Here is a 22038-nt window from a genome sequence, read left to right on the forward strand (position 1 = left end):
TTGCCGGCGGGCGGAGGGGTGCTGCGCGTTTTGCTGTTGCGTCCGGCAGGGGGGCAGGTGCGGGTGTGGTTGCGGCAGGCGTGTGGGGCTGCGGGGCGCGTGGGAGGCTTGTGGAGGTTTTTTGGGCTGTTGTAGGCTTTTGCCGGCAGGCGGGGGGGTGTTGAGTGTTTTGGTGTTGCGAGTGGGGTGTTGCAGCAGGCGGGTGGGTGTGTGGGGCTGGAGGGCGCGGGGCGTGTGGGAGTGGTGTGTAAGTATTTTGGGGGGCTGTGTTGGGGCAGGTGCGGGTGTAGTTGCGGCAGGCGGGCGGGTGTGTGGGGCTGCGGGCCGTGTGGCAGGGGTGTGGAGGTTTTCTGGAGTGTTGCGCGTGGCATGTTGGGTGCTGTAGGCTTTTGGCGGCGGGCGGAGGGGTGTTGAGCGTTTTGGTGTTGCGGGTGGGGGGTTGTGTCGGGGGGGCAGGTGCGTGTGTGGTTGCGGCAGGCGGGTGGGTGTGTGGGGCTGCAGGGCACGTGGGAGGCTTGTGGAGGTTTTTTGGGTTGTTGGGTGCTGTAGGCTTTTGCCGGCAGGCGGGGGGGCGTTGAGTGTTTTGGTGTTGCGAGTGGGGTGTTGCGGCAGGCGGGTGGGTGTGCGGGGCTGCGGGGCGTGTAGCAGGGGTGTGGAGGTCTTTTGGGGTGTTGGGTGCTGTATGATTTTGGCGTCGGGCGGAGCGTCTGGCGAGCGTTGTGGTGTTGCGAGTGGGGTATTGTGGCAGGCGTCGGGGCAGGTGCGTGTGTTGTTGCGGGAGGAGGGAGGGTGTGTGGGGCTGTAGGGCGTGTGCGGTGCGTGAGTGTGGTGTAAGTACTTAGTGGTGTTGTGTGTGGGGTGTTGTGTTGTGTGAGGTGCGTGTGTTGTTGGGTGAGGCGTGTGTGTGTGTGTGTGTAGGGCAGGGTGCGTGTGGTGAGGGGTGTGTATTTTTTGCGGGGTGTTGCGTGTGGGGTGTTGTTTTGTGTGAGGTGTGTTGTGGGTAGGTGCGTGTGTTGTGCGTGTGTTTGTGTGTGTGTGTGTGGTGTGAGGCGTTGTTGTGGGCGTGGGGGTGTGTGTGAGTGCGGGAGGGCGGTGTGGGCGGTGGGTGTGGAGAGGGCTGTTGTGGGGCAGAGGGGTGCCTACAGCCATACCACCCTGAGAACGCCCGATCTCGTCTGATCTCGGAAGCTAAGCAGGGTCGGGCCCGGTTAGTACTTGGATGGGAGACCGCCTGGGAATACCGGGTGCTGTAGGCTTTTGCCGGCGGGCGGAGGGGTGCTGCGCGTTTTGCTGTTGCGTCCGGCAGGGGGGCAGGTGCGGGTGTGGTTGCGGTGGGCGTGTGGGGCTGCGGGGCGCGTGGGAGGCTTGTGGAGGTTTTTTGGGCTGTTGTAGGCTTTTGCCGGCAGGCGGGGGGGTGTTGAGTGTTTTGGTGTTGCGAGTGGGGTGTTGCGGCAGGCGGGTGGGTGTGTGGGGCTGGAGGGCGCGGGGCGTGTGGGAGCGGTGTGTAAGTATTTTGGGGGGCTGTGTTGGGGCAGGTGCGGGTGTAGTTGCGGCAAGCGGGCGGGTGTGTGGGGCTGCGGGCCGTGTGGCAGGGGTGTGGAGGTTTTCTGGAGTGTTGCGCGTGGCATGTTGGGTGCTGTAGGCTTTTGGCGGCGGGCGGAGGGGTGTTGAGCGTTTTGGTGTTGCGGGTGGGGGGTTGTGTCGGGGGGGCAGGTGCGTGTGTGGTTGCGGCAGGCGGGTGGGTGTGTGGGGCTGCAGGGCACGTGGGAGGCTTGTGGAGGTTTTTTGGGTTGTTGGGTGCTGTAGTCTTTTGCCGGCAGGCGGGGGGGCGTTGAGTGTTTTGGTGTTGCGAGTGGGGTGTTGCGGCAGGCGGGTGGGTGTGCGGGGCTGCGGGGCGTGTAGCAGGGGTGTGGAGGTCTTTTGGGGTGTTGGGTGCTGTATGATTTTGGCGTCGGGCGGAGCGTCTGGCGAGCGTTGTGGTGTTGCGAGTGGGGTATTGTGGCAGGCGTCGGGGCAGGTGCGCGTGTTGTTGCGGGAGGAGGGAGGGTGTGTGGGGCTGTAGGGCGTGTGCGGTGCGTGAGTGTGGTGTAAGTACTTAGTGGTGTTGTGTGTGGGGTGTTGTGTTGTGTGAGGTGCGTGTGTTGTTGGGTGAGGCGTGTGTGTGTGTGTGTGTGTGTAGGGCAGGGTGCGTGTGGTGAGGGGTGTGTATTTTTTGCGGGGTGTTGCGTGTGGGGTGTTGTTTTGTGTGAGGTGTGTTGTGGGTAGGTGCGTGTGTTGTGCGTGTGTTTGTGTGTGTGTGTGTGGTGTGAGGCGTTGTTGTGGGCGTGGGGGTGTGTGTGAGTGCGGGAGGGCGGTGTGGGCGGTGGGTGTGGAGAGGGCTGTTGTGGGGCAGAGGGGTGCCTATGGCCATACCACCCTGAGAACGCCCGATCTCATCTGATCTCGGAAGCTAAGCAGGGTCAGGCCCGGTTAGTACTTGGATGGGAGACCGCCTGGGAATACCGGGTGCTGTAGGCTTTTGCCGGCGGGCGGAGGGGTGCTGCGCGTTTTGCTGTTGCGTACGGCAGGGGGGCAGGTGCGTGTGTGGTTGCGGCAGGTGGGTGGGTGTGTGGGGCTGCAGGGCACGTGGGAGGCTTGTGGAGGTTTTTTGGGTTGTTGGGTGCTGTAGGCTTTTGCCGGCAGGCGGGGGGGCGTTGAGTGTTTTGGTGTTGTGAGTGGGGTGTTGCGGCAGGCGGGTGGGTGTGCGGGGCTGCGGGGCGTGTAGCAGGGGTGTGGAGGTCTTTTGGGGTGTTGGGTGCTGTATGATTTTGGCGTCGGGCGGAGCGTCTGGCGAGCGTTGTGGTGTTGCGAGTGGGGTATTGTGGCAGGCGTCGGGGCAGGTGCGTGTGTTGTTGCGGGAGGAGGGAGGGTGTGTGGGGCTGTAGGGCGTGTGCGGTGCGTGAGTGTGGTGTAAGTACTTAGTGGTGTTGTGTGTGGGGTGTTGTGTTGTGTGAGGTGCGTGTGTTGTTGGGTGAGGCGTGTGTGTGTGTGTGTGTAGGGCAGGGTGCGTGTGGTGAGGGGTGTGTATTTTTTGCGGGGTGTTGCGTGTGGGGTGTTGTTTTGTGTGAGGTGTGTTGTGGGTAGGTGCGTGTGTTGTGCGTGTGTTTGTGTGTGTGTGTGTGGTGTGAGGCGTTGTTGTGGGCGTGGGGGTGTGTGTGAGTGCGGGAGGGCGGTGTGGGCGGTGGGTGTGGAGAGGGCTGTTGTGGGGCAGAGGGGTGCCTACGGCCATACCACCCTGAGAACGCCCGATCTCGTCTGATCTCGGAAGCTAAGCAGGGTCGGGCCCGGTTAGTACTTGGATGGGAGACCGCCTGGGAATACCGGGTGCTGTAGGCTTTTGCCGGCGGGCGGAGGGGTGCTGCGCGTTTTGCTGTTGCGTCCGGCAGGGGGGCAGGTGCGTGTGTGGTTGCGGCAGGTGGGTGGGTGTGTGGGGCTGCAGGGCACGTGGGAGGCTTGTGGAGGTTTTTTGGGTTGTTGGGTGCTGTAGGCTTTTGCCGGCAGGCGGGGGGGCGTTGAGTGTTTTGGTGTTGCGAGTGGGGTGTTGCGGCAGGCGGGTGGGTGTGTGGGGCTGGAGGGCGCGGGGCGTGTGGGAGTGGTGTGTAAGTATTTTGGGGGGCTGTGTTGGGGCAGGTGCGGGTGTAGTTGCGGCAGGCGGGCGGGTGTGTGGGGCTGCGGGCCGTGTGGCAGGGGTGTGGAGGTTTTCTGGAGTGTTGCGCGTGGCATGTTGGGTGCTGTAGGCTTTTGGCGGCGGGCGGAGGGGTGTTGAGCGTTTTGGTGTTGCGGGTGGGGGGTTGTGTCGGGGGGGCAGGTGCGTGTGTGGTTGCGGCAGGCGGGTGGGTGTGTGGGGCTGCAGGGCACGTGGGAGGCTTGTGGAGGTTTTTTGGGTTGTTGGGTGCTGTAGGCTTTTGCCGGCAGGCGGGGGGGCGTTGAGTGTTTTGGTGTTGCGAGTGGGGTGTTGCGGCAGGCGGGTGGGTGTGCGGGGCTGCGGGGCGTGTAGCAGGGGTGTGGAGGTCTTTTGGGGTGTTGGGTGCTGTATGATTTTGGCGTCGGGCGGAGCGTCTGGCGAGCGTTGTGGTGTTGCGAGTGGGGTATTGTGGCAGGCGTCGGGGCAGGTGCGTGTGTTGTTGCGGGAGGAGGGAGGGTGTGTGGGGCTGTAGGGCGTGTGCGGTGCGTGAGTGTGGTGTAAGTACTTAGTGGTGTTGTGTGTGGGGTGTTGTGTTGTGTGAGGTGCGTGTGTTGTTGGGTGAGGCGTGTGTGTGTGTGTGTGTAGGGCAGGGTGCGTGTGGTGAGGGGTGTGTATTTTTTGCGGGGTGTTGTGTGTGGGGTGTTGTTTTGTGTGAGGTGTGTTGTGGGTAGGTGCGTGTGTTGTGCGTGTGTTTGTGTGTGTGTGTGTGGTGTGAGGCGTTGTTGTGGGCGTGGGGGTGTGTGTGAGTGCGGGAGGGCGGTGTGGGCGGTGGGTGTGGAGAGGGCTGTTGTGGGGCAGAGGGGTGCCTACGGCCATACCACCCTGAGAACGCCCGATCTCGTCTGATCTCGGAAGCTAAGCAGGGTCGCGCCCGGTTAGTACTTGGATGGGAGACCGCCTGGGAATACCGGGTGCTGTAGGCTTTTGCCGGCGGGCGGAGGGGTGCTGCGCGTTTTGCTGTTGCGTCCGGCAGGGGGGCAGGTGCGGGTGTGGTTGCGGCAGGCGGGTGGGCGTGTGGGGCTGCGGGGCGCGTGGGAGGCTTGTGGAGGTTTTTTGGGCTGTTGTAGGCTTTTGCCGGCAGGCGGGGGGGTGTTGAGTGTTTTGGTGTTGCGAGTGGGGTGTTGCGGCAGGCGGGTGGGTGTGTGGGGCTGGAGGGCGCGGGGCGTGTGCGAGTGGTGTGTAAGTATTTTGGGGGGCTGTGTTGGGGCAGGTGCGGGTGTAGTTGCGGCAGGCGGGCGGGTGTGTGGGGCTGCGGGCCGTGTGGCAGGGGTGTGGAGGTCTTTTGGGGTGTTGGGTGCTGTATGATTTTAGCGTCGGGCGGAGCGTCTGGCGAGCGTTGTGCTGTTGCGAGTGGGGTATTGTGGCAGGCGTCGGGGCAGGTGCGTGTGTTGTTGCGGGAGGAGGGAGGGTGTGTGGGGCTGTAGGTCGTGTGCGGTGCATGTGCGTGGTGTAAGTACTTAGTGGTGTTGTGTGTGGGGTGTTGTGTTGTGTGAGGTGCGTGTGTTGTTGGGTGAGGCGTGTGTGTGTGTGTGTGTAGGGCAGGGTGCGTGTGGTGAGGGGTGTGTATTTTTTGCGGGGTGTTGCGTGTGGGGTGTTGTTTTGTGTGAGGTGTGTTGTGGGTAGGTGCGTGTGTTGTGTGTGTGTTTGTGTGTGTGTGTGTGGTGTGAGGCGTTGTTGTGGGCGTGGGGGTGTGTGTGAGTGCGGGAGGGCGGTGTGGGCGGTGGGTGTGGAGAGGGCTGTTGTGGGGCAGAGGGGTGCCTACGGCCATACCACCCTGAGAACGCCCGATCTCGTCTGATCTCGGAAGCTAAGCAGGGTCGGGCCCGGTTAGTACTTGGATGGGAGAGCGCCTGGGAATACCGGGTGCTGTAGGCTTTTGCCGGCAGGCGGGGGGGCGTTGAGTGTTTTGGTGTTGCGAGTGGGGTGTTGCGGCAGGCGGGTGGGTGTGCGGGGCTGCGGGGCGTGTAGCAGGGGTGTGGAGGTCTTTTGGGGTGTTGGGTGCTGTATGATTTTGGCGTCGGGCGGAGCGTCTGGCGAGCGTTGTGGTGTTGCGAGTGGGGTATTGTGGCAGGCGTCGGGGCAGGTGCGTGTGTTGTTGCGGGAGGAGGGAGGGTGTGTGGGGCTGTAGGGCGTGTGCGGTGCGTGAGTGTGGTGTAAGTACTTAGTGGTGTTGTGTGGGGGGTGTTGTGTGAGGTGCGTGTATTGTTGGGTGAGGCGTGTGTGTGTGTGTGTAGGGCAGGGTGCGTGTGGTGAGGGGTGTGTATTTTTTGCGGGGTGTTGCGTGTGGGGTGTTGTTTTGTGTGAGGTGTGTTGTGGGTAGGTGCGTGTGTTGTGCGTGTGTTTGTGTGTGTGTGTGTGGTGTGAGGCGTTGTTGTGGGCGTGGGGGTGTGTGTGAGTGCGGGAGGGCGGTGTGGGCGGTGGGTGTGGAGAGGGCTGTTGTGGGGCAGAGGGGTGCCTACGGCCATACCACCCTGAGAACGCCCAATCCCGTCTGATCTCGGAAGCTAAGCAGGGTCGGGCCCGGTTAGTACTTGGATGGGTAGACCGCCTGGGAATAGCGGGTGCTGTAGGCTTTTGCCGGCGGGCGGAGAGGTGCTGCGCGTTTTGCTGTTGCGTCCGGCAGGGGGGCAGGTGCGGGTGTGGTTGCGGCAGGCGGGTGGGCGTGTGGGGCTGCGGGGCGCGTGGGAGGCTTGTGGAGGTTTTTTGGGTTGTTGGGTGCTGTAGGCTTTTGCCGGCAGGCGGGGGGGCGTTGAGTGTTTTGGTGTTGCGAGTGGGGTGTTGCGGCAGGCGGGTGGGTGTGCGGGGCTGCGGGGCGTGTAGCAGGGGTGTGGAGGTCTTTTGGGGTGTTGGGTGCTGTATGATTTTGGCGTCGGGCGGAGCGTCTGGCGAGCGTTGTGGTGTTGCGAGTGGGGTATTGTGGCAGGCGTCGGGGCAGGTGCGTGTGTTGTTGCGGGAGGAGGGAGGGTGTGTGGGGCTGTAGGGCGTGTGCGGTGCGTGAGTGTGGTGTAAGTACTTAGTGGTGTTGTGTGTGGCGTGTTGTGTTGTGTGAGGTGCGTGTGTTGTTGGGTGAGGCGTGTGTGTGTGTGTGTGTAGGGCAGGGTGCGTGTGGTGAGGGGTGTGTATTTTTTGCGGGGTGTTGTGTGTGGGGTGTTGTTTTGTGTGAGGTGTGTTGTGGGTAGGTGCGTGTGTTGTGCGTGTGTTTGTGTGTGTGTGTGTGGTGTGAGGCGTTGTTGTGGGCGTGGGGGTGTGTGTGAGTGCGGGAGGGCGGTGTGGGCGGTGGGTGTGGAGAGGGCTGTTGTGGGGCAGAGGGGTGCCTACGGCCATACCACCCTGAGAACGCCCGATCTCGTCTGATCTCGGAAGCTAAGCAGGGTCGCGCCCGGTTAGTACTTGGATGGGAGACCGCCTGGGAATACCGGGTGCTGTAGGCTTTTGCCGGCGGGCGGAGGGGTGCTGCGCGTTTTGCTGTTGCGTCCGGCAGGGGGGCAGGTGCGGGTGTGGTTGCGGCAGGCGGGTGGGCGTGTGGGGCTGCGGGGCGCGTGGGAGGCTTGTGGAGGTTTTTTGGGCTGTTGTAGGCTTTTGCCGGCAGGCGGGGGGGTGTTGAGTGTTTTGGTGTTGCGAGTGGGGTGTTGCGGCAGGCGGGTGGGTGTGTGGGGCTGGAGGGCGCGGGGCGTGTGCGAGTGGTGTGTAAGTATTTTGGGGGGCTGTGTTGGGGCAGGTGCGGGTGTAGTTGCGGCAGGCGGGCGGGTGTGTGGGGCTGCGGGCCGTGTGGCAGGGGTGTGGAGGTCTTTTGGGGTGTTGGGTGCTGTATGATTTTAGCGTCGGGCGGAGCGTCTGGCGAGCGTTGTGCTGTTGCGAGTGGGGTATTGTGGCAGGCGTCGGGGCAGGTGCGTGTGTTGTTGCGGGAGGAGGGAGGGTGTGTGGGGCTGTAGGTCGTGTGCGGTGCATGTGCGTGGTGTAAGTACTTAGTGGTGTTGTGTGTGGGGTGTTGTGTTGTGTGAGGTGCGTGTGTTGTTGGGTGAGGCGTGTGTGTGTGTGTGTGTAGGGCAGGGTGCGTGTGGTGAGGGGTGTGTATTTTTTGCGGGGTGTTGCGTGTGGGGTGTTGTTTTGTGTGAGGTGTGTTGTGGGTAGGTGCGTGTGTTGTGTGTGTGTTTGTGTGTGTGTGTGTGGTGTGAGGCGTTGTTGTGGGCGTGGGGGTGTGTGTGAGTGCGGGAGGGCGGTGTGGGCGGTGGGTGTGGAGAGGGCTGTTGTGGGGCAGAGGGGTGCCTACGGCCATACCACCCTGAGAACGCCCGATCTCGTCTGATCTCGGAAGCTAAGCAGGGTCGGGCCCGGTTAGTACTTGGATGGGAGAGCGCCTGGGAATACCGGGTGCTGTAGGCTTTTGCCGGCAGGCGGGGGGGCGTTGAGTGTTTTGGTGTTGCGAGTGGGGTGTTGCGGCAGGCGGGTGGGTGTGCGGGGCTGCGGGGCGTGTAGCAGGGGTGTGGAGGTCTTTTGGGGTGTTGGGTGCTGTATGATTTTGGCGTCGGGCGGAACGTCTGGCGAGCGTTGTGGTGTTGCGAGTGGGGTATTGTGGCAGGCGTCGGGGCAGGTGCGTGTGTTGTTGCGGGAGGAGGGAGGGTGTGTGGGGCTGTAGGGCGTGTGCGGTGCGTGAGTGTGGTGTAAGTACTTAGTGGTGTTGTGTGGGGGGTGTTGTGTGAGGTGCGTGTATTGTTGGGTGAGGCGTGTGTGTGTGTGTGTAGGGCAGGGTGCGTGTGGTGAGGGGTGTGTATTTTTTGCGGGGTGTTGCGTGTGGGGTGTTGTTTTGTGTGAGGTGTGTTGTGGGTAGGTGCGTGTGTTGTGCGTGTGTTTGTGTGTGTGTGTGTGGTGTGAGGCGTTGTTGTGGGCGTGGGGGTGTGTGTGAGTGCGGGAGGGCGGTGTGGGCGGTGGGTGTGGAGAGGGCTGTTGTGGGGCAGAGGGGTGCCTACGGCCATACCACCCTGAGAACGCCCAATCCCGTCTGATCTCGGAAGCTAAGCAGGGTCGGGCCCGGTTAGTACTTGGATGGGTAGACCGCCTGGGAATAGCGGGTGCTGTAGGCTTTTGCCGGCGGGCGGAGAGGTGCTGCGCGTTTTGCTGTTGCGTCCGGCAGGGGGGCAGGTGCGGGTGTGGTTGCGGCAGGCGGGTGGGCGTGTGGGGCTGCGGGGCGCGTGGGAGGCTTGTGGAGGTTTTTTGGGTTGTTGGGTGCTGTAGGCTTTTGCCGGCAGGCGGGGGGGCGTTGAGTGTTTTGGTGTTGCGAGTGGGGTGTTGCGGCAGGCGGGTGGGTGTGCGGGGCTGCGGGGCGTGTAGCAGGGGTGTGGAGGTCTTTTGGGGTGTTGGGTGCTGTATGATTTTGGCGTCGGGCGGAGCGTCTGGCGAGCGTTGTGGTGTTGCGAGTGGGGTATTGTGGCAGGCGTCGGGGCAGGTGCGTGTGTTGTTGCGGGAGGAGGGAGGGTGTGTGGGGCTGTAGGGCGTGTGCGGTGCGTGAGTGTGGTGTAAGTACTTAGTGGTGTTGTGTGTGGCGTGTTGTGTTGTGTGAGGTGCGTGTGTTGTTGGGTGAGGCGTGTGTGTGTGTGTGTGTAGGGCAGGGTGCGTGTGGTGAGGGGTGTGTATTTTTTGCGGGGTGTTGCGTGTGGGGTGTTGTTTTGTGTGAGGTGTGTTGTGGGTAGGTGCGTGTGTTGTGCGTGTGTTTGTGTGTGTGTGTGTGGTGTGAGGCGTTGTTGTGGGCGTGGGGGTGTGTGTGAGTGCGGGAGGGCGGTGTGGGCGGTGGGTGTGGAGAGGGCTGTTGTGGGGCAGAGGGGTGCCTACGGCCATACCACCCTGAGAACGCCCGATCTCGTCTGATCTCGGAAGCTAAGCAGGGTCGGGCCCGGTTAGTACTTGGATGGGAGACCGCCTGGGAATAGCGGGTGCTGTAGGCTTTTGCCGGCGGGCGGAGGGGTGCTGCGCGTTTTGCTGTTGCGTCCGGCAGGGGGGCAGGTGCGGGTGTGGTTGCGGCAGGCGGGTGGGCGTGTGGGGCTGCGGGGCGCGTGGGAGGCTTGTGGAGGTTTTTTGGGCTGTTGTAGGCTTTTGCCGGCAGGCGGGGGGGTGTTGAGTGTTTTGGTGTTGCGAGTGGGGTGTTGCGGCAGGCGGGTGGGTGTGTGGGGCTGGAGGGCGCGGGGCGTGTGGGAGTGGTGTGTAAGTATTTTGGGGGGCTGTGTTGGGGCAGGTGCGGGTGTAGTTGCGGCAGGCGGGCGGGTGTGTGGGGCTGCGGGCCGTGTGGCAGGGGTGTGGAGGTCTTTTGGGGTGTTGGGTGCTGTATGATTTTGGCGTCGGGCGGAGCGTCTGGCGAGCGTTGTGCTGTTGCGAGTGGGGTATTGTGGCAGGCGTCGGGGCAGGTGCGTGTGTTGTTGCGGGAGGAGGGAGGGTGTGTGGGGCTGTAGGTCGTGTGCGGTGCATGTGCGTGGTGTAAGTACTTAGTGGTGTTGTGTGTGGGGTGTTGTGTTGTGTGAGGTGCGTGTGTTGTTGGGTGAGGCGTGTGTGTGTGTGTGTGTAGGGCAGGGTGCGTGTGGTGAGGGGTGTGTATTTTTTGCGGGGTGTTGCGTGTGGGGTGTTGTTTTGTGTGAGGTGTGTTGTGGGTAGGTGCGTGTGTTGTGCGTGTGTTTGTGTGTGTGTGTGTGGTGTGAGGCGTTGTTGTGGGCGTGGGGGTGTGTGTGAGTGCGGGAGGGCGGTGTGGGCGGTGGGTGTGGAGAGGGCTGTTGTGGGGCAGAGGGGTGCCTACGGCCATACCACCCTGAGAACGCCCGATCTCGTCTGATCTCAGAAGCTAAGCAGGGTCGGGCCCGGTTAGTACTTGGATGGGAGAGCGCCCGGGAATAGCGGATGCTGTAGGCTTTTGCCGGCGGGCGGAGGGGTGCTGCGCGTTTTGCTGTTGCGTCCGGCAGGGGGGCAGGTGCGGGTGTGGTTGCGGCAGGCGGGTGGGCGTGTGGGGCTGCGGGGCGCGTGGGAGGCTTGTGGAGGTTTTTTGGGCTGTTGTAGGCTTTTGCCGGCAGGCGGGGGGGTGTTGAGTGTTTTGGTGTTGCGAGTGGGGTGTTGCGGCAGGCGGGTGGGTGTGTGGGGCTGGAGGGCGCGGGGCGTGTGGGAGCGGTGTGTAAGTATTTTGGGGGGCTGTGTTGGGGCAGGTGCGGGTGTAGTTGCGGCAAGCGGGCGGGTGTGTGGGGCTGCGGGCCGTGTGGCAGGGGTGTGGAGGTTTTCTGGAGTGTTGCGCGTGGCATGTTGGGTGCTGTAGGCTTTTGGCGGCGGGCGGAGGGGTGTTGAGCGTTTTGGTGTTGCGGGTGGGGGGTTGTGTCGGGGGGGCAGGTGCGTGTGTGGTTGCGGCAGGCGGGTGGGTGTGTGGGGCTGCAGGGCACGTGGGAGGCTTGTGGAGGTTTTTTGGGTTGTTGGGTGCTGTAGGCTTTTGCCGGCAGGCGGGGGGGCGTTGAGTGTTTTGGTGTTGCGAGTGGGGTGTTGCGGCAGGCGGGTGGGTGTGCGGGGCTGCGGGGCGTGTAGCAGGGGTGTGGAGGTCTTTTGGGGTGTTGGGTGCTGTATGATTTTGGCGTCGGGCGGAGCGTCTGGCGAGCGTTGTGGTGTTGCGAGTGGGGTATTGTGGCAGGCGTCGGGGCAGGTGCGCGTGTTGTTGCGGGAGGAGGGAGGGTGTGTGGGGCTGTAGGGCGTGTGCGGTGCGTGAGTGTGGTGTAAGTACTTAGTGGTGTTGTGTGTGGGGTGTTGTGTTGTGTGAGGTGCGTGTGTTGTTGGGTGAGGCGTGTGTGTGTGTGTGTGTGTGTAGGGCAGGGTGCGTGTGGTGAGGGGTGTGTATTTTTTGCGGGGTGTTGCGTGTGGGGTGTTGTTTTGTGTGAGGTGTGTTGTGGGTAGGTGCGTGTGTTGTGCGTGTGTTTGTGTGTGTGTGTGTGGTGTGAGGCGTTGTTGTGGGCGTGGGGGTGTGTGTGAGTGCGGGAGGGCGGTGTGGGCGGTGGGTGTGGAGAGGGCTGTTGTGGGGCAGAGGGGTGCCTACGGCCATACCACCCTGAGAACGCCCGATCTCGTCTGATCTCGGAAGCTAAGCAGGGTCGGGCCCGGTTAGTACTTGGATGGGAGAGCGCCTGGGAATACCGGGTGCTGTAGGCTTTTGCCGGCAGGCGGGGGGGCGTTGAGTGTTTTGGTGTTGCGAGTGGGGTGTTGCGGCAGGCGGGTGGGTGTGCGGGGCTGCGGGGCGTGTAGCAGGGGTGTGGAGGTCTTTTGGGGTGTTGGGTGCTGTATGATTTTGGCGTCGGGCGGAACGTCTGGCGAGCGTTGTGGTGTTGCGAGTGGGGTATTGTGGCAGGCGTCGGGGCAGGTGCGTGTGTTGTTGCGGGAGGAGGGAGGGTGTGTGGGGCTGTAGGGCGTGTGCGGTGCGTGAGTGTGGTGTAAGTACTTAGTGGTGTTGTGTGGGGGGTGTTGTGTGAGGTGCGTGTATTGTTGGGTGAGGCGTGTGTGTGTGTGTGTAGGGCAGGGTGCGTGTGGTGAGGGGTGTGTATTTTTTGCGGGGTGTTGCGTGTGGGGTGTTGTTTTGTGTGAGGTGTGTTGTGGGTAGGTGCGTGTGTTGTGCGTGTGTTTGTGTGTGTGTGTGTGGTGTGAGGCGTTGTTGTGGGCGTGGGGGTGTGTGTGAGTGCGGGAGGGCGGTGTGGGCGGTGGGTGTGGAGAGGGCTGTTGTGGGGCAGAGGGGTGCCTACGGCCATACCACCCTGAGAACGCCCGATCTCGTCTGATCTCGGAAGCTAAGCAGGGTCGGGCCCGGTTAGTACTTGGATGGGAGACCGCCTGGGAATAGCGGGTGCTGTAGGCTTTTGCCGGCGGGCGGAGGGGTGCTGCGCGTTTTGCTGTTGCGTCCGGCAGGGGGGCAGGTGCGGGTGTGGTTGCGGCAGGCGGGTGGGCGTGTGGGGCTGCGGGGCGCGTGGGAGGCTTGTGGAGGTTTTTTGGGCTGTTGTAGGCTTTTGCCGGCAGGCGGGGGGGTGTTGAGTGTTTTGGTGTTGCGAGTGGGGTGTTGCGGCAGGCGGGTGGGTGTGTGGGGCTGGAGGGCGCGGGGCGTGTGGGAGCGGTGTGTAAGTATTTTGGGGGGCTGTGTTGGGGCAGGTGCGGGTGTAGTTGCGGCAAGCGGGCGGGTGTGTGGGGCTGCGGGCCGTGTGGCAGGGGTGTGGAGGTTTTCTGGAGTGTTGCGCGTGGCATGTTGGGTGCTGTAGGCTTTTGGCGGCGGGCGGAGGGGTGTTGAGCGTTTTGGTGTTGCGGGTGGGGGGTTGTGTCGGGGGGGCAGGTGCGTGTGTGGTTGCGGCAGGCGGGTGGGTGTGTGGGGCTGCAGGGCACGTGGGAGGCTTGTGGAGGTTTTTTGGGTTGTTGGGTGCTGTAGGCTTTTGCCGGCAGGCGGGGGGGCGTTGAGTGTTTTGGTGTTGCGAGTGGGGTGTTGCGGCAGGCGGGTGGGTGTGCGGGGCTGCGGGGCGTGTAGCAGGGGTGTGGAGGTCTTTTGGGGTGTTGGGTGCTGTATGATTTTGGCGTCGGGCGGAGCGTCTGGCGAGCGTTGTGGTGTTGCGAGTGGGGTATTGTGGCAGGCGTCGGGGCAGGTGCGCGTGTTGTTGCGGGAGGAGGGAGGGTGTGTGGGGCTGTAGGGCGTGTGCGGTGCGTGAGTGTGGTGTAAGTACTTAGTGGTGTTGTGTGTGGGGTGTTGTGTTGTGTGAGGTGCGTGTGTTGTTGGGTGAGGCGTGTGTGTGTGTGTGTGTGTGTAGGGCAGGGTGCGTGTGGTGAGGGGTGTGTATTTTTTGCGGGGTGTTGCGTGTGGGGTGTTGTTTTGTGTGAGGTGTGTTGTGGGTAGGTGCGTGTGTTGTGCGTGTGTTTGTGTGTGTGTGTGTGGTGTGAGGCGTTGTTGTGGGCGTGGGGGTGTGTGTGAGTGCGGGAGGGCGGTGTGGGCGGTGGGTGTGGAGAGGGCTGTTGTGGGGCAGAGGGGTGCCTACGGCCATACCACCCTGAGAACGCCCGATCTTGTCTGATCTTGGAAGCTAAGCAGGGTCGGGCCCGGTTAGTACTTGGATGGGAGACCGCCTGGGAATACCGGGTGCTGTAGGCTTTTGCCGGCAGGCGGAGGGGTGCTGCGCGTTTTGCTGTTGCGTCCGGCAGGGGGGCAGGTGCGTGTGTGGTTGCGGCAGGTGGGTGGGTGTGTGGGGCTGCAGGGCACGTGGGAAGCTTGTGGAGGTTTTTTGGGTTGTTGGGTGCTGTAGGCTTTTGCCGGCAGGCGGGGGGGCGTTGAGTGTTTTGGTGTTGCGAGTGGGGTGTTGCGGCAGGCGGGTGGGTGTGCGGGGCTGCGGGGCGTGTAGCAGGGGTGTGGAGGTCTTTTGGGGTGTTGGGTGCTGTATGATTTTGGCGTCGGGCGGAGCGTCTGGCGAGCGTTGTGGTGTTGCGAGTGGGGTATTGTGGCAGGCGTCGGGGCAGGTGCGTGTGTTGTTGCGGGAGGAGGGAGGGTGTGTGGGGCTGTAGGGCGTGTGCGGTGCGTGAGTGTGGTGTAAGTACTTAGTGGTGTTGTGTGTGGGGTGTTGTGTTGTGTGAGGTGCGTGTGTTGTTGGGTGAGGCGTGTGTGTGTGTGTGTGTAGGGCAGGGTGCGTGTGGTGAGGGGTGTGTATTTTTTGCGGGGTGTTGCGTGTGGGGTGTTGTTTTGTGTGAGGTGTGTTGTGGGTAGGTGCGTGTGTTGTGCGTGTGTTTGTGTGTGTGTGTGTGGTGTGAGGCGTTGTTGTGGGCGTGGGGGTGTGTGTGAGTGCGGGAGGGCGGTGTGGGCGGTGGGTGTGGAGAGGGCTGTTGTGGGGCAGAGGGGTGCCTACGGCCATACCACCCTGAGAACGCCCGATCCCGTCTGATCTCGGAAGCTAAGCAGGGTCGGGCCCGGTTAGTACTTGGATGGGAGAGCGCCTGGGAATACCGGGTGCTGTAGGCTTTTGCCGGCGGGCGGAGGGGTGCTGCGCGTTTTGCTGTTGCGTCCGTCAGGGGGGCAGGTGCGGGTGTGGTTGCGGCAGGCGGGTGGGCGTGTGGGGCTGCGGGGCGCGTGGGAGGCTTGTGGAGGTTTTTTGGGCTGTTGTAGGCTTTTGCCGGCAGGCGGGGGGGTGTTGAGTGTTTTGGTGTTGCGAGTGGGGTGTTGCGGCAGGCGGGTGGGTGTGTGGGGCTGGAGGGCGCGGGGCGTGTGGGAGCGGTGTGTAAGTATTTTGGGGGGCTGTGTTGGGGCAGGTGCGGGTGTAGTTGCGGCAAGCGGGCGGGTGTGTGGGGCTGCGGGCCGTGTGGCAGGGGTGTGGAGGTTTTCTGGAGTGTTGCGCGTGGCATGTTGGGTGCTGTAGGCTTTTGGCGGCGGGCGGAGGGGTGTTGAGCGTTTTGGTGTTGCGGGTGGGGGGTTGTGTCGGGGGGGCAGGTGCGTGTGTGGTTGCGGCAGGCGGGTGGGTGTGTGGGGCTGCAGGGCACGTGGGAGGCTTGTGGAGGTTTTTTGGGTTGTTGGGTGCTGTAGGCTTTTGGCGGCAGGCGGGGGGGCGTTGAGTGTTTTGGTGTTGCGAGTGGGGTGTTGCGGCAGGCGGGTGGGTGTGCGGGGCTGCGGGGCGTGTAGCAGGGGTGTGGAGGTCTTTTGGGGTGTTGGGTGCTGTATGATTTTGGCGTCGGGCGGAGCGTCTGGCGAGCGTTGTGGTGTTGCGAGTGGGGTATTGTGGCAGGCGTCGGGGCAGGTGCGCGTGTTGTTGCGGGAGGAGGGAGGGTGTGTGGGGCTGTAGGGCGTGTGCGGTGCGTGAGTGTGGTGTAAGTACTTAGTGGTGTTGTGTGTGGGGTGTTGTGTTGTGTGAGGTGCGTGTGTTGTTGGGTGAGGCGTGTGTGTGTGTGTGTGTGTGTAGGGCAGGGTGCGTGTGGTGAGGGGTGTGTATTTTTTGCGGGGTGTTGCGTGTGGGGTGTTGTTTTGTGTGAGGTGTGTTGTGGGTAGGTGCGTGTGTTGTGCGTGTGTTTGTGTGTGTGTGTGTGGTGTGAGGCGTTGTTGTGGGCGTGGGGGTGTGTGTGAGTGCGGGAGGGCGGTGTGGGCGGTGGGTGTGGAGAGGGCTGTTGTGGGGCAGAGGGGTGCCTACGGCCATACCACCCTGAGAACGCCCGATCTTGTCTGATCTCGGAAGCTAAGCAGGGTCGGGCCCGGTTAGTACTTGGATGGGAGAGCGCCTGGGAATAGCGGGTGCTGTAGGCTTTTGCCGGCAGGCGGAGGGGTGCTGCGCGTTTTGCTGTTGCGTCCGGCAGGGGGGCAGGTGCGTGTGTGGTTGCGGCAGGTGGGTGGGTGTGTGGGGCTGCAGGGCACGTGGGAGGCTTGTGGAGGTTTTTTGGGTTGTTGGGTGCTGTAGGCTTTTGCCGGCAGGCGGGGGGGCGTTGAGTGTTTTGGTGTTGCGAGTGGGGTGTTGCGGCAGGCGGGTGGGTGTGCGGGGCTGCGGGGCGTGTAGCAGGGGTGTGGAGGTCTTTTGGGGTGTTGGGTGCTGTATGATTTTGGCGTCGGGCGGAGCGTCTGGCGAGCGTTGTGGTGTTGCGAGTGGGGTATTGTGGCAGGCGTCGGGGCAGGTGCGTGTGTTGTTGCGGGAGGAGGGAGGGTGTGTGGGGCTGTAGGGCGTGTGCGGTGCGTGAGTGTGGTGTAAGTACTTAGTGGTGTTGTGTGTGGGGTGTTGTGTTGTGTGAGGTGCGTGTGTTGTTGGGTGAGGCGTGTGTGTGTGTGTGTGTAGGGCAGGGTGCGTGTGGTGAGGGGTGTGTATTTTTTGCGGGGTGTTGCGTGTGGGGTGTTGTTTTGTGTGAGGTGTGTTGTGGGTAGGTGCGTGTGTTGTGCGTGTGTTTGTGTGTGTGTGTGTGGTGTGAGGCGTTGTTGTGGGCGTGGGGGTGTGTGTGAGTGCGGGAGGGCGGTGTGGGCGGTGGGTGTGGAGAGGGCTGTTGTGGGGCAGAGGGGTGCCTGCGGCCATACCACCCTGAGAACGCCCGATCTCGTCTGATCTCGGAAGCTAAGCAGGGTTGGGACCGGTTAGTACTTGGATGGGAGACCGCCTGGGAATACCGGGTGCTGTAGGCTTTTGCCGGCGGGCGGAGGGGTGCTGCGCGTTTTGCTGTTGCGTCCGGCAGGGGGGCAGGTGCGGGTGTGGTTGCGGCAGGCGGGTGGGCGTGTGGGGCTGCGGGGCGCGTGGGAGGCTTGTGGAGGTTTTTTGGGCTGTTGTAGGCTTTTGCCGGCAGGCGGGGGGGTGTTGAGTGTTTTGGTGTTGCGAGTGGGGTGTTGCGGCAGGCGGGTGGGTGTGTGGGGCTGGAGGGCGCGGGGCGTGTGGGAGCGGTGTGTAAGTATTTTGGGGGGCTGTGTTGGGGCAGGTGCGGGTGTAGTTGCGGCAAGCGGGCGGGTGTGTGGGGCTGCGGGCCGTGTGGCAGGGGTGTGGAGGTTTTCTGGAGTGTTGCGCGTGGCATGTTGGGTGCTGTAGGCTTTTGGCGGCGGGCGGAGGGGTGTTGAGCGTTTTGGTGTTGCGGGTGGGGGGTTGTGTCGGGGGGGCAGGTGCGTGTGTGGTTGCGGCAGGCGGGTGGGTGTGTGGGGCTGCAGGGCACGTGGGAGGCTTGTGGAGGTTTTTTGGGTTGTTGGGTGCTGTAGGCTTTTGCCGGCAGGCGGGGGGGCGTTGAGTGTTTTGGTGTTGCGAGTGGGGTGTTGCGGCAGGCGGGTGGGTGTGCGGGGCTGCGGGGCGTGTAGCAGGGGTGTGGAGGTCTTTTGGGGTGTTGGGTGCTGTATGATTTTGGCGTCGGGCGGAGCGTCTGGCGAGCGTTGTGGTGTTGCGAGTGGGGTATTGTGGCAGGCGTCGGGGCAGGTGCGCGTGTTGTTGCGGGAGGAGGGAGGGTGTGTGGGGCTGTAGGGCGTGTGCGGTGCGTGAGTGTGGTGTAAGTACTTAGTGGTGTTGTGTGTGGGGTGTTGTGTTGTGTGAGGTGCGTGTGTTGTTGGGTGAGGCGTGTGTGTGTGTGTGTATGTGTGTAGGGCAGGGTGCGTGTGGTGAGGGGTGTGTATTTTTTGCGGGGTGTTGCGTGTGGGGTGTTGTTTTGTGTGAGGTGTGTTGTGGGTAGGTGCGTGTGTTGTGCGTGTGTTTGTGTGTGTGTGTGTGGTGTGAGGCGTTGTTGTGGGCGTGGGGGTGTGTGTGAGTGCGGGAGGGCGGTGTGGGCGGTGGGTGTGGAGAGGGCTGTTGTGGGGCAGAGGGGTGCCTACGGCCATACCACCCTGAGAACGCCCGATCTCGTCTGATCTCGGAAGCTAAGCAGGGTCGGGCCCGGTTAGTACTTGGATGGGACACCGCCTGGGAATACCGGGTGCTGTAGGCTTTTGCCGGCGGGCGGAGGGGTGCTGCGCGTTTTGCTGTTGCGTCCGTCAGGGGGGCAGGTGCGGGTGTGGTTGCGGCAGGCGGGTGGGCGTGTGGGGCTGCGGGGCGCGTGGGAGGCTTGTGGAGGTTTTTTGGGCTGTTGTAGGCTTTTGCCGGCAGGCGGGGGGGTGTTGAGTGTTTTGGTGTTGCGAGTGGGGTGTTGCGGCAGGCGGGTGGGTGTGTGGGGCTGGAGGGCGCGGGGCGTGTGGGAGCGGTGTGTAAGTATTTTGGGGGGCTGTGTTGGGGCAGGTGCGGGTGTAGTTGCGGCAAGCGGGCGGGTGTGTGGGGCTGCGGGCCGTGTGGCAGGGGTGTGGAGGTTTTCTGGAGTGTTGCGCGTGGCATGTTGGGTGCTGTAGGCTTTTGGCGGCGGGCGGAGGGGTGTTGAGCGTTTTGGTGTTGCGGGTGGGGGGTTGTGTCGGGGGGGCAGGTGCGTGTGTGGTTGCGGCAGGCGGGTGGGTGTGTGGGGCTGCAGGGCACGTGGGAGGCTTGTGGAGGTTTTTTGGGTTGTTGGGTGCTGTAGGCTTTTGCCGGCAGGCGGGGGGGCGTTGAGTGTTTTGGTGTTGCGAGTGGGGTGTTGCGGCAGGCGGGTGGGTGTGCGGGGCTGCGGGGCGTGTAGCAGGGGTGTGGAGGTCTTTTGGGGTGTTGGGTGCTGTATGATTTTGGCGTCGGGCGGAGCGTCTGGCGAGCGTTGTGGTGTTGCGAGTGGGGTATTGTGGCAGGCGTCGGGGCAGGTGCGCGTGTTGTTGCGGGAGGAGGGAGGGTGTGTGGGGCTGTAGGGCGTGTGCGGTGCGTGAGTGTGGTGTAAGTACTTAGTGGTGTTGTGTGTGGGGTGTTGTGTTGTGTGAGGTGCGTGTGTTGTTGGGTGAGGCGTGTGTGTGTGTGTGTGTGTGTGTGTAGGGCAGGGTGCGTGTGGTGAGGGGTGTGTATTTTTTGCGGGGTGTTGCGTGTGGGGTGTTGTTTTGTGTGAGGTGTGTTGTGGGTAGGTGCGTGTGTTGTGCGTGTGTTTGTGTGTGTGTGTGTGGTGTGAGGCGTTGTTGTGGGCGTGGGGGTGTGTGTGAGTGCGGGAGGGCGGTGTGGGCGGTGGGTGTGGAGAGGGCTGTTGTGGGGCAGAGGGGTGCCTACGGCCATACCACCCTGAGAACGCCCGATCTTGTCTGATCTCGGAAGCTAAGCAGGGTCGGGCCCGGTTAGTACTTGGATGGGAGAGCGCCTGGGAATAGCGGGTGCTGTAGGCTTTTGCCGGCAGGCGGAGGGGTGCTGCGCGTTTTGCTGTTGCGTCCGGCAGGGGGGCAGGTGCGTGTGTGGTTGCGGCAGGTGGGTGGGTGTGTGGGGCTGCAGGGCACGTGGGAAGCTTGTGGAGGTTTTTTGGGTTGTTGGGTGCTGTAGGCTTTTGCCGGCAGGCGGGGGGGCGTTGAGTGTTTTGGTGTTGCGAGTGGGGTGTTGCGGCAGGCGGGTGGGTGTGCGGGGCTGCGGGGCGTGTAGCAGGGGTGTGGAGGTCTTTTGGGGTGTTGGGTGCTGTATGATTTTGGCGTCGGGCGGAGCGTCTGGCGAGCGTTGTGGTGTTGCGAGTGGGGTATTGTGGCAGGCGTCGGGGCAGGTGCGTGTGTTGTTGCGGGAGGAGGGAGGGTGTGTGGGGCTGTAGGGCGTGTGCGGTGCGTGAGTGTGGTGTAAGTACTTAGTGGTGTTGTGTGTGGGGTGTTGTGTTGTGTGAGGTGCGTGTGTTGTTGGGTGAGGCGTGTGTGTGTGTGTGTGTAGGGCAGGGTGCGTGTGGTGAGGGGTGTGTATTTTTTGCGGGGTGTTGCGTGTGGGGTGTTGTTTTGTGTGAGGTGTGTTGTGGGTAGGTGCGTGTGTTGTGCGTGTGTTTGTGTGTGTGTGTGTGGTGTGAGGCGTTGTTGTGGGCGTGGGGGTGTGTGTGAGTGCGGGAGGGCGGTGTGGGCGGTGGGTGTGGAGAGGGCTGTTGTGGGGCAGAGGGGTGCCTACGGCCATACCACCCTGAGAACGCCCGATCCCGTCTGATCTCGGAAGCTAAGCAGGGTCGGGCCCGGTTAGTACTTGGATGGGAGAGCGCCTGGGAATACCGGGTGCTGTAGGCTTTTGCCGGCGGGCGGAGGGGTGCTGCGCGTTTTGCTGTTGCGTCCGGCAGGGGGGCAGGTGCGGGTGTGGTTGCGGCAGGCGGGTGGGCGTGTGGGGCTGCGGGGCGCGTGGGAGGCTTGTGGAGGTTTTTTGGGCTGTTGTAGGCTTTTGCCGGCAGGCGGGGGGGTGTTGAGTGTTTTGGTGTTGCGAGTGGGGTGTTGCGGCAGGCGGGCGGGTTTGTGGGGCTGCGGGGCGTGTAGCAGGGGTGTGGAGGTCTTTTGGGGTGTTGGGTGCTGTATGATTTTGGCGTCGGGCGGAGCGTCTGGCGAGCGTTGTGGTGTTGCGAGTGGGGTATTGTGGCAGGCGTCGGGGCAGGTGCGTGTGTTGTTGCGGGAGGAGGGAGGGTGTGTGGGGCTGTAGGGCGTGTGCGGTGCGTGAGTGTGGTGTAAGTACTTAGTGGTGTTGTGTGTGGGGTGTTGTGTTGTGTGAGGTGCGTGTGTTGTTGGGTGAGGCGTGTGTGTGTGTGTGTGTAGGGCAGGGTGCGTGTGGTGAGGGGTGTGTATTTTTTGCGGGGTGTTGCGTGTGGGGTGTTGTTTTGTGTGAGGTGTGTTGTGGGTAGGTGCGTGTGTTGTGCGTGTGTTTGTGTGTGTGTGTGTGGTGTGAGGCGTTGTTGTGGGCGTGGGGGTGTGTGTGAGTGCGGGAGGGCGGTGTGGGCGGTGGGTGTGGAGAGGGCTGTTGTGGGGCAGAGGGGTGCCTACGGCCATACCACCCTGAGAACGCCCGATCTCGTCTGATCTCGGAAGCTAAGCAGGGTCGGGCCCGGTTAGTACTTGGATGGGAGACCGCCTGGGAATAGCGGGTGCTGTAGGCTTTTGCCGGCGGGCGGAGGGGTGCTGCGCGTTTTGCTGTTGCGTCCGGCAGGGGGGCAGGTGCGGGTGTGGTTGCGGCAGGCGTGTGGGGCTGCGGGGCGCGTGGGAGGCTTGTGGAGGTTTTTTGGGCTGTTGTAGGCTTTTGCCGGCAGGCGGGGGGGTGTTGAGTGTTTTGGTGTTGCGAGTGGGGTGTTGCAGCAGGCGGGTGGGTGTGTGGGGCTGGAGGGCGCGGGGCGTGTGGGAGTGGTGTGTAAGTATTTTGGGGGGCTGTGTTGGGGCAGGTGCGGGTGTAGTTGCGGCAGGCGGGCGGGTGTGTGGGGCTGCGGGCCGTGTGGCAGGGGTGTGGAGGTTTTCTGGACTGTTGCGCGTGGCATGTTGGGTGCTGTAGGCTTTTGGCGGCGGGCGGAGGGGTGTTGAGCGTTTTGGTGTTGCGGGTGGGGGGTTGTGTCGGGGGGGCAGGTGCGTGTGTGGTTGCGGCAGGCGGGTGGGTGTGTGGGGCTGCAGGGCACGTGGGAGGCTTGTGGAGGTTTTTTGGGTTGTTGGGTGCTGTAGGCTTTTGCCGGCAGGCGGGGGGGCGTTGAGTGTTTTGGTGTTGCGAGTGGGGTGTTGCGGCAGGCGGGTGGGTGTGCGGGGCTGCGGGGCGTGTAGCAGGGGTGTGGAGGTCTTTTGGGGTGTTGGGTGCTGTATGATTTTGGCGTCGGGCGGAGCGTCTGGCGAGCGTTGTGGTGTTGCGAGTGGGGTATTGTGGCAGGCGTCGGGGCAGGTGCGCGTGTTGTTGCGGGAGGAGGGAGGGTGTGTGGGGCTGTAGGGCGTGTGCGGTGCGTGAGTGTGGTGTAAGTACTTAGTGGTGTTGTGTGTGGGGTGTTGTGTTGTGTGAGGTGCGTGTGTTGTTGGGTGAGGCGTGTGTGTGTGTGTGTGTGTGTAGGGCAGGGTGCGTGTGGTGAGGGGTGTG

At 63.3% G+C, this 22038-nt stretch overlaps 20 non-coding genes and 1 pseudogene across 20 annotated transcripts; all 21 read left to right on the plus strand.

Annotated features, from left to right (window-relative positions):
• Positions 1–1137: 1137 nt before the first annotated feature.
• Positions 1138–1256, plus strand: LOC141745583 (5S ribosomal RNA). The gene has a single exon (XR_012587858.1). It is a non-coding gene; the product is annotated as a 5S ribosomal RNA (ribosomal RNA).
• A 1142-nt stretch (positions 1257–2398) lies between these two features.
• Positions 2399–2517, plus strand: LOC141745717 (5S ribosomal RNA). Its single transcript, XR_012587988.1, has one exon. It is a non-coding gene; the product is annotated as a 5S ribosomal RNA (ribosomal RNA).
• A 739-nt stretch (positions 2518–3256) lies between these two features.
• Positions 3257–3375, plus strand: LOC141745608 (5S ribosomal RNA). The gene has a single exon (XR_012587882.1). It is a non-coding gene; the product is annotated as a 5S ribosomal RNA (ribosomal RNA).
• A 1153-nt stretch (positions 3376–4528) lies between these two features.
• Positions 4529–4647, plus strand: LOC141745755 (5S ribosomal RNA). Its single transcript, XR_012588025.1, has one exon. It is a non-coding gene; the product is annotated as a 5S ribosomal RNA (ribosomal RNA).
• An 833-nt stretch (positions 4648–5480) lies between these two features.
• Positions 5481–5599, plus strand: LOC141745731 (5S ribosomal RNA). Its single transcript, XR_012588001.1, has one exon. It is a non-coding gene; the product is annotated as a 5S ribosomal RNA (ribosomal RNA).
• A 578-nt stretch (positions 5600–6177) lies between these two features.
• Positions 6178–6297, plus strand: LOC141745876 (5S ribosomal RNA). Its single transcript, XR_012588143.1, has one exon. It is a non-coding gene; the product is annotated as a 5S ribosomal RNA (ribosomal RNA).
• Positions 6298–7036: 739 nt separating this feature from the next.
• On the plus strand, positions 7037–7155 carry LOC141745756 (5S ribosomal RNA). Its single transcript, XR_012588026.1, has one exon. It is a non-coding gene; the product is annotated as a 5S ribosomal RNA (ribosomal RNA).
• An 833-nt stretch (positions 7156–7988) lies between these two features.
• Positions 7989–8107, plus strand: LOC141745732 (5S ribosomal RNA). The gene has a single exon (XR_012588002.1). It is a non-coding gene; the product is annotated as a 5S ribosomal RNA (ribosomal RNA).
• Positions 8108–8685: 578 nt separating this feature from the next.
• Positions 8686–8805, plus strand: LOC141745877 (5S ribosomal RNA). The gene has a single exon (XR_012588144.1). It is a non-coding gene; the product is annotated as a 5S ribosomal RNA (ribosomal RNA).
• A 739-nt stretch (positions 8806–9544) lies between these two features.
• LOC141745683 (5S ribosomal RNA) lies at positions 9545–9663 on the plus strand. Its single transcript, XR_012587954.1, has one exon. It is a non-coding gene; the product is annotated as a 5S ribosomal RNA (ribosomal RNA).
• An 833-nt stretch (positions 9664–10496) lies between these two features.
• Positions 10497–10615, plus strand: LOC141745897 (5S ribosomal RNA; annotated as a pseudogene).
• A 1150-nt stretch (positions 10616–11765) lies between these two features.
• LOC141745733 (5S ribosomal RNA) lies at positions 11766–11884 on the plus strand. Its single transcript, XR_012588003.1, has one exon. It is a non-coding gene; the product is annotated as a 5S ribosomal RNA (ribosomal RNA).
• A 578-nt stretch (positions 11885–12462) lies between these two features.
• LOC141745684 (5S ribosomal RNA) lies at positions 12463–12581 on the plus strand. The gene has a single exon (XR_012587955.1). It is a non-coding gene; the product is annotated as a 5S ribosomal RNA (ribosomal RNA).
• A 1150-nt stretch (positions 12582–13731) lies between these two features.
• On the plus strand, positions 13732–13850 carry LOC141745778 (5S ribosomal RNA). The gene has a single exon (XR_012588048.1). It is a non-coding gene; the product is annotated as a 5S ribosomal RNA (ribosomal RNA).
• A 739-nt stretch (positions 13851–14589) lies between these two features.
• Positions 14590–14708, plus strand: LOC141745701 (5S ribosomal RNA). Its single transcript, XR_012587972.1, has one exon. It is a non-coding gene; the product is annotated as a 5S ribosomal RNA (ribosomal RNA).
• A 1150-nt stretch (positions 14709–15858) lies between these two features.
• On the plus strand, positions 15859–15977 carry LOC141745870 (5S ribosomal RNA). Its single transcript, XR_012588137.1, has one exon. It is a non-coding gene; the product is annotated as a 5S ribosomal RNA (ribosomal RNA).
• Positions 15978–16716: 739 nt separating this feature from the next.
• LOC141745770 (5S ribosomal RNA) lies at positions 16717–16835 on the plus strand. Its single transcript, XR_012588040.1, has one exon. It is a non-coding gene; the product is annotated as a 5S ribosomal RNA (ribosomal RNA).
• Positions 16836–17987: 1152 nt separating this feature from the next.
• Positions 17988–18106, plus strand: LOC141745661 (5S ribosomal RNA). The gene has a single exon (XR_012587933.1). It is a non-coding gene; the product is annotated as a 5S ribosomal RNA (ribosomal RNA).
• Positions 18107–19260: 1154 nt separating this feature from the next.
• Positions 19261–19379, plus strand: LOC141745871 (5S ribosomal RNA). Its single transcript, XR_012588138.1, has one exon. It is a non-coding gene; the product is annotated as a 5S ribosomal RNA (ribosomal RNA).
• A 739-nt stretch (positions 19380–20118) lies between these two features.
• LOC141745702 (5S ribosomal RNA) lies at positions 20119–20237 on the plus strand. The gene has a single exon (XR_012587973.1). It is a non-coding gene; the product is annotated as a 5S ribosomal RNA (ribosomal RNA).
• Positions 20238–20969: 732 nt separating this feature from the next.
• On the plus strand, positions 20970–21088 carry LOC141745685 (5S ribosomal RNA). The gene has a single exon (XR_012587956.1). It is a non-coding gene; the product is annotated as a 5S ribosomal RNA (ribosomal RNA).
• The last annotated feature ends 950 nt before the right edge of the window (positions 21089–22038 follow it).

Source organism: Larus michahellis, chromosome 6 (assembly GCF_964199755.1).
Source record: "Larus michahellis chromosome 6, bLarMic1.1, whole genome shotgun sequence".
Lineage (NCBI taxonomy): Eukaryota > Metazoa > Chordata > Aves > Charadriiformes > Laridae > Larus > Larus michahellis.